Source organism: Alosa sapidissima, chromosome 1, assembly GCF_018492685.1.
Source record: "Alosa sapidissima isolate fAloSap1 chromosome 1, fAloSap1.pri, whole genome shotgun sequence".
NCBI classification, from domain to species: domain Eukaryota; kingdom Metazoa; phylum Chordata; class Actinopteri; order Clupeiformes; family Clupeidae; genus Alosa; species Alosa sapidissima.
Genome location: NC_055957.1, coordinates 42,804,595 through 42,810,852, shown reverse-complemented (window position 1 = coordinate 42,810,852; position 6,258 = coordinate 42,804,595). Strand labels below are relative to the sequence as shown.

At 42.1% G+C, this 6,258-nt stretch overlaps 1 non-coding gene across 1 annotated transcript; it reads right to left on the bottom strand.

Moving 5' to 3' along the window:
- Positions 1-655: 655 nt before the first annotated feature.
- On the bottom strand, positions 656-728 carry trnak-cuu. The gene has a single exon. It is a non-coding gene; the product is annotated as a tRNA-Lys (tRNA).
- Between the last annotated feature and the right edge of the window lie 5,530 nt (positions 729-6,258).

Genomic DNA, 6,258 nt, shown 5'->3' with positions numbered 1-6,258 from the left:
TTTTTACCTTTATCCAGTTCATCCAGCCGTTCTCTGAGTCTGGCGATACCACTTTTAGCTCCAGCCTAGCATAGATCATTGAATCAGATTAGACCATTAGTATCTCTCGCCTGCTAGCATCACGTTTAAAAGTGACTAAGATTTTCGGTAATTTTCCTATTTAAAACTTGTCTCCTGTAAAGTTAGAAAGTGTAATAAGACCAATGGAAAATGAAACGTGGTGATTTTCTAGGCTGATTTGACATGGAACTATACTCATTCAGGCTTAATAATCCAGTCACTAACCAATTCGTCTGCTGCACCTCAACCTTGTTCCTGGAAGACTATTTTCAGGTGCTGCATGATATGTGCTGCTGCCTTGATTATTCGCTGGAAGGAGAGGACTTTTAAACGTGATGCTGGCAGGCGAGATGCTAATGGTCTAATCCGATTCAATAATCTATGCTACGCTGGAGCTAAAAGTGGTATCGCCAGACTCAGAGAACAGCTAGATGAACTGGAGAAAGGTAAAAATGAAATGTTTAAGTCAAGGGGAAGTGTAAAAAGAGTGTAATTCCCCAAATTGTGGAATATTCTTTTAAGTAGTGCATGAAATGTCTCCATTACAAGATTGGACATTTTACTTCGAGTTCTCCTTTCTAAACTCAAAACAAGTCGCCCAACGTGGGGCTCGAACCCACGACCCTGAGATTAAGAGTCTCATGCTCTACCGACTGAGCTAGCCGGGCCGGTACTGACATCTAGTGGCATAAATTATAAAAAATGAGACAATTCAAGTCATTGACTTAATTCTCTTCCAATGTTCCAATTACAATGCTTCATATGTGCTCAAGAGCGTTCAAACTGCGTAACATGTTTAAATGTTACTGCTACTGCCGTCATTTCTGTTAAGTGCACGGAGTTCGTGTTTGAGTTGAAACGAGCAGACGACCCTACACTGTCGAAATTCACACACCATGCGAACACACACATAGCGCACCTCATTAAAATTTACTGACGTACGCGGATTGGAAATTGTATATAATATTCATTAGTCATTATTAATCACTGGTATAGTGGCTGTTTCTTTTTCTTCAGAAACGGACGAATCAGGTTTATGACTGTTTTAACTCTAGTTGGGACACTAGGACTTGTTGTCACTAGGTGTCAGTAGTAGTACATTTTCCTCCAAAAAAAACCAACTAATCGAAACGAGCCAACAATGCACACATGCTACCAGATCTAGTAGAAACCAGAATATGCCTACAGTGGATTCGTCGAAGTTCCTGTGGAAGTCTGCAACATCAAAGTGAGAGTCAGAATGACAGGTGAAGACGAAGCCTAAAATATGTTCGCTGTCGTTACCTCGAATGTCTTTTCTCAAAGGTCTCTACGACAACCACGAGGTTTGCTTGAACATGGATAGCTGGAGGAGGCAAAACTTATTCCCTGACCGGGAATCGAACCCGGGCCGCGGCGGTGAGAGCGCCGAATCCTAACCACTAGACCACCAGGGACCTGGTTATGATAAAAAATATGCTCTAATAAAAAATAAAAAAATGTACAGTGCTTATTATTTACTTACCAACGACTCGCATCAAGCACAAGTTCATTTGTAGGCATGTTTTATATAGGCTAGGCTATATTGATAGCTAGGGACAAATAGGCATAAACATTGTGATTCGCATTAGAACACCCTGATCTTTAACCAATTTTGCCAAAACATCATCATTGATCATCTGTTTGCAAGGTTTTCGCATGGTTTGCTAGGTCAAGCTTGCTAGACTAATAATTTGGCTTGGGTGTAGGCTACCGATGTCAATTTACAGGTAGGCCAGTTTTCAGATGCTGAACCAAATAGCCTTAGCCTTAGTCCTACTAGACATTATCTTATAATTGGGTATAGGCCTACCGATGTCGTCTAGTCTTCGGGTGAGTTTCGGTTGACATAACAGCACTTTTTGCTCTGGGATTTCTGAACAGAAAACAGCACTTCCCATAAGGCACCGCTGGGATTCGAACCCAGGATCTCCTGTTTACTAGACAGGCGCTTTAACCATCTAAGCCACGGCGCCCATAAAATATGTTTAATGTAAATGTCATGACCTCATGACACTATGACTAGGCTACATTATGGTCCGTTATGATTTCATCCGTTATGATTTCTAAATCCGTTTAGTATAATTTCGTCCGTTATGATTTCGAAAAGCCACTAATTTCGTCCATGATATTAAGTTATTAAGTTACTATTTCGTGGACGGAATGCCTTCTGTAATGGTCAGACAGTAAAACTATCCCCCTACCAGCTCCACCAACCCAGTATTGCAAGGATTCGTTGTACTGTCACGTTTTATTCGTTGTAGGCTACGTCGTTTTAGTAACATTAGCCTACTGGTTAAAACAAATTGGAAAGCGTTTACCGGTAGTTTACCGCCCTTAGCTAATCTGGGCTGATAAGCATAACAATTGTGCATTTTATGACTAAAGCATGAAAGTTTCCACATATAATCTACACACTCTAAGGATTAATTTCAGACGTGGAGCCACTTTGTATCTGACCTCTGGTGACCTTTGGGGGTCAATGACATCATCATTACATTTCCGCCCATTATTCTCCATTACAATACTGTACATGTTCCCAAATATGCAGTTTTATTCCAATATAAATGCTTATTTTGGCCTCAGCTGTTGCCCTCATGCCACATTCATCCTGGAACACCAATCTGGCCATTCCATATTTAAATGTAACCATAGCAACCAGCCTTTTTGCGTGGCAGTTATTTTTTGGACCACTTTTTAAAAAAAAACTCAAGTAAGTCCTTCTGTTATTACTAATAACTACCTGAACTATTAAGAAGAATTATGTACTGTAATATTGTCAATTAATTATTTAAAAATGTAGCAAATATGTTACAAATATGAAACAAGACCACACTCATCACAAGCTAGCATGATAGCAAAAATGCTAATCGAAATGAGTTAACATGTTAGTTTCTTTATATTCATTAGTAATTAAAGTATTAATACTTTATTATTATTATTATTATTATTTTACCAAGCATTATTATTACTTCATTAAGTAGTGTATTAACCACTATATCTCAATATAAATCAATGTTACACATTAGTAAGTAGGCCTGGCCTATAAGACGTTGGATGTATATCCTCATGTATAAAATAGACATACTGTAGATTACACATAGGCTAGTTAATAAATGACTTCTGACAAGGTTTGTTCTTGTTCCTTACAGGTTTCAGTAAGCACTATTATCTGCCATGGCAAAACGTCATGTGTTGATTGACCTTGCCCAGGTGTCTCCATCTAATAAGAGGCACTGTCCTACTAATTGGGAACTCTGTGCTCTCTGCCAAGTAGAGACAGGAGAAGATTTGCAATGCCCTGCCAGGACAAGCAAAAGACCCATAGGTAGTGGCTATGTTTCATTGGCCAAGGATCTTTCTGAGTTGAAGGAGATGGGTCAATTACCCGCAGAGCTGGACAGGCTAGATTATGGGACTGGCATAGAAGCCACACTAAGGAGCAATGGGGCAAAGTGGCACAAGACCTGCCGATTAAAATACAACAAAACAAAGCTGCAGCGACGGCGCAAGCCATTAGAAATGGTGAAGGAAGCTGATGTGCCAGAGGTCCATACTCGTTCAAACTGTAATGTTTCCATCCAAGAGCATTTGTGCTTCTTTTGTAATAAACCTGCTGGCTCCGAAATATTACATGAGGCATCCACAAAACAGCTAAATGTTAATGTTAGAAATGCTGCTATTGAAATTCAAGACACAGAATTACTTGCAAAACTTGCCCCTGGAGATATGATAGCCCTTGAAGCAAAATATCATAGAAACTGTCTCCGAATGCTCTACAATAAAACCAGACAGTCTGTTAAAACGGATGAACTGAAGGCAGAGGCTCAGCTGCATGGCATTGCATTTGCAGAGTTGGTTGCTTTTATGGAGGAAGCCAGATGTGATGGTTGTGCTCCAGTTTTCAAACTGGTGGAACTGGGTACCATGTACAAAGACCGTCTAGAGCAGCTAGGTGCCACTGTGGGTCACAGGATCCACACATCCAGATTAAAAGAGAGGCTTCTCTCTGTGTTTCCAGACTTAACAGCACATGCACAGGGGAGAGACACACTTCTGACCTTTAAGGATGATATCAGAGATGCTCTAAGGAAGGCCTGTGACCATGACAGTGATGCCATACATTTGGTGAGAGCAGCACAAGTGGTGCGCAGAGAGATTTTTGATGCAAAGTTCCATTTTCATTGTTCATTCCATCATAGTTGTCAGAAAGATTCTGTGCCGCCATCGCTTTTAGCATTGGTGAGTATGATCTTGGATGGAGCAAGCATCAAGTGCAGCTTTAACAGTCTCACAGCTCTTGGTTTTCAACAGTGTAAAACATATGCGGGTAGCAAAGACATCAAGCACAATGCGTCACAACCGTGACCGTGAAACACCACTTCCACTGTACGTGGCTCTTAAAATCCATGCTGTTACCCGTAAGCGAGGCCTAATTGACACGCTCTTCTGCCTTGGGATGTGTGTGTCATATGATCGCCTCCTGCAAGTATCAGCCGACATTGCCAATCGTGTCTGTCAGCGGTTCAGGATGGAAGGTGTTGTGTGTCCACCAAAAATGCGGCATGGTCTTTTCACCACAGCAGTTGTGGACAACATTGACCACAACCCAAGCTCTACAACATCTATGGACTCATTTCATGGTACTGCCATATCTTTAATACAGCACCCCACACATGAATTTGCAGGCACTGACCGTGGCATGCTTGCCTTGAATCAGTCCATTCCATCCGCTAGGTCAGTCATTCCTTTGCCACAGGCATACACCAGCGTACCACCAGTGGCTCGAATGACAAAACATTACACTGTCCCTCCAGTGACCAGCCCTGTGAGACCTCTTGACCTCCTGATCTCAGCAAAAACAAAAGAGGAAGAATATGAATGGCTGAGAGCAGTTATGGCAGCACTTGAGGACACAGAAATAAATGAGGCAAGATGGGTATCGTGGTCTGCCTATCATGCTTCCATCCAGCAAACAGTCATCCCTCCTCCAGCCATTAATACACTGCTACCGTTATTTCTGGACAATGCACACTCTGCTGCCGTGATTAAACACTCAATGGATATTGTCAGAGCTGCAATCCATCACCTTAACCCTGGGCAGGTCCCTGTTCTTACTGCAGACCAACCTCTCTATGCCTTAGCCAAGGAAATCCAATGGACGTGGCCAGACAGCCATGGAGAAAGCCACTTTGTGATCTGGCTGTCTTGAAGGTAAATATATTGGAACTTTAAATGTATATCAATATAAGGGTAACAATATTTGTCAATGTAGGTCAGTAACATTGTAATTTGAAAATGAACTCCATCTCTGTGTGCTTACAGCTCCTAGGGGACTGGCTTGAAGACAGTGGATGGACCAATGCTCTGGTGGAGGCTGAAATAGCTACCTCTGGCACTGCAGATTCTTTCATCAATGCCAGTCATGTGACAAAGACCCGTCATGCTCACCAAATTACAGCTGCTTGCCTGTACAAACTACTCAACCAGGCCTATAATGATAACTGCAAATTTGAACAAGATCCTCCAACATTAGACAAATGGTGCCAGCAGCGAGTCAGTGAAAGTGTTCATTTTGACTACTAGCTTAAATCCCCATCACTTGAGATCACTACGGGAAGGCAACTTTCAGCTGTATATAGAAACTCTCACACAGCTGCTGCCTTGGTTCTTTGCACTTGACCACACTCACTATTCCAGGTGGCTATCAGTGCATGTTCATGACATGATGGTCCTGTCAGAAAAACATCCAGCAATTCTGGAGGAATTCCGCGCTGGAAGGTTTGTTGTTCATAAAACAAGCAACAAGTTCTTAGCTATTGGCTATTGACCAGTGCCATGAACAAAACAATGCATTAATCAAAGGATCTGGTGGAGCAGTGGGACTGACTGAGAATCCTGGGGCACTGCGACGCTGGATGGTGGCTGGTCCTGAAATTGCCCAAATAATTAAAGAGTTTGAGAATGAACACTCCCCACAATGTGAAAACAGTCACCACGAACAGTATCCAGCAGCACAGGAACGTTTTTTGAAGCATGTTAAGTCTCTGACAGCTGTGATTGAAGAGATGGGAAACCCTTTTCTTGAAGAAAGCAAAGATCTTCTCGTGCTTAACTCTAAGGAGATGTCTCAGTAGCAGATGCAGTGAGGAGGGTGGAGTCCTTGGGTGCACTACAGTA